Source organism: Palaemon carinicauda, chromosome 33 (genome assembly GCF_036898095.1).
Source record: "Palaemon carinicauda isolate YSFRI2023 chromosome 33, ASM3689809v2, whole genome shotgun sequence".
In the NCBI taxonomy this organism is placed as follows: Eukaryota; Metazoa; Arthropoda; class Malacostraca; order Decapoda; family Palaemonidae; genus Palaemon; species Palaemon carinicauda.
Genome location: NC_090757.1, coordinates 73,900,943 through 73,903,442, shown reverse-complemented (window position 1 = coordinate 73,903,442; position 2,500 = coordinate 73,900,943).

Sequence of the window (2,500 nt, the reverse complement as noted above, 5' to 3'; positions counted from 1 at the left end):
TTACTCTGCAGCCATTCTTCAAAAGCCCTCTTTTTCTCTTCCACTTTTACCTTCACTCCTTCATTCCACCATTCACTGCCCTGCCTCATGCTGCCTCCAACAACCTTCTTGCCACACACACACACACACACACACACACATATATATATATATATATATATATATATATATATATATATACACACACACACACACACACACACACACACACACACACATATATATATATATATATATATATATATATATATATATATATATATATATATATATATATATATATATATATACTTGCTCTCTTTATAAGGGGGACAAGAATCTCCCGGCTTTTGAATACTAATGAAAAATTAAATTGGTAATTGTAATATTAGAGCTCTAAATCTGATTGTTAAGTTCCATAAGTGGTACACGTAAAGGGATTGGTGAAGAAATCTTAGGCTAAGACAATATGTATATATATTCATGAAGAACACGCGGAGTTGGAAGCAAAGGGAAAGGAATGATAATGACACAAAGAGCAGAACAAAATTATTAACTGACTGGAGAGCAGTAATAGTAGATTGTTACTTGCAAAGTTTAAATCAAAGCAGTGCAATATGAGTATTGTAGCTTGCTATGCACCAACAAATGATTCCCCTGAAGAAAGGAAAAAGTTATACTATGAAGAACTGCAGAGTGTAATAGGTGATATATTAGAGAGATATATGAAAATTGTGATTGGTGAATTCAGTGCTAAAATTGTAAGGAATCATCAAGGTATTCTGAATGTGATGGGTGTTGAGGGTCTTGGCGAAGATGCAAATGAAAATAGGGCAAGTTTTATGAGATCTTGTTCAACAGCCAATATTGTTATTGAAGGTATTTTTTCCAGTCCAAGGACATCCACAAATATGCGTGGACTTCACCATATGGCAATTACAATAATCAAATAGATCACTTAGTCATTAATAAAGAGAGATGGAGGAATGAGAAATGGAAGAAGTACTAGAGGTGTAGATATTGGTATTGATCACCAGCTTTTCATTGCCACTGTAATTAAAGCTGAAAGCGTCCAACAGAAATGTAGGTAGAATTCCTAAGTTTGATGGAACTGAGCTTCTAGAAGACGAACTCAGAGAAACCATTGCAATTGAATGTAGGAATCAATTTGCAGTCTTAATTAAAGACTTTAAGAGACGAATACCAGACAATTATTAAAGAATGATGTGATATTAAGAACATATATCAGTCAGTTGGTAGTGGTGTTTTGGGACATGCAGTTACAAGGAGAAAACCACGGATATCAAATGATACTTGAGATAGGCCTACTATAAAAAAGAGAGAAAGACAGGAATTGGAAATTACAATGTAGAGCAACTATGCATTCCCATAATGATAATGAGGTCAAAAGAAAATCCAGGAATGACTGGAGAGAATAATCAGTCATCTCATATCATATGCATTTTCAGCCATAATCATCGCATTGAGGATCTGGTCATCACCATGAAGATCTTACTTTAATGTGATCAAAGCAGTGGGACAGTGCACTTCGTTGGGAAGGAAAGATGGACTATAGTATGACAACAGCATTATCAGGATAGCTCAGCAAGCGACAGAGAATGAGACACCCTCCAGGAGGATGCACGGAATCGTGAACAATCGCAGTTTTCATCATTAGACATTCGGAGGAGGTTGAATAAGACTTTCAGAGTGAATTGCGTTTGGCAGCCGATGAAGGACCTGACTTCTTCATCTGGAGTAGGTTTGGGAGGATATTATTGTTTTGTGAAGCCATCGTAGAACACTGTATTGGTCATCAAAGCATTTATTAAAAAAAACACACATAATATATATATATATATATATATATATATATATATATATATATATATATATATATATATATATATATATATATATATATATATAGTGTGTGTGTGTGTGTAAATACATTATTTGATAAGAAACAGGATATATTTGAAATTTAATAGACTTTTTCGATGTCATTTGAACTAAAAGGGGAGAGGTGAGGATCTCGTTCTTGTTTCTTCTTTTTTTTCCTAGAAAATTACTCAAAGGACACCTCTACCTAATCAATTCTGCCATGCCTGCATAGACTCTACCGACTGAGCTATCAAGAGGCATGGTTTCCGGCCGAACAGGTGTGGGTTTGAATCTTCACCCAGCCAGAAGCTGTTACCATGAAATGAATTCCAAGTGAATATATATTCCCAAGATAGAATTCGGTATTAAATGCCATTCAGGAAAGCCCCATCATACAAAAAGACTCGTTACTTAGGGGTAACTATGCCAAGTACTACTCACCTACCATAAGTGACTGTTTTAAAGCCACAAGGGATGGATGATAAGAGGCGCTCTCTCCCAGAATAATGTAGCATATCGAAATCATTAATACTTTGGTTTTCTTCCCCATCGTTATCTCTACAACTAAGGGGTCAGTTGCCTGGTGTGCCCTCTCCAGTGGACTTCGATCAAAGGCATCCTCTTCCATCAAACCTCT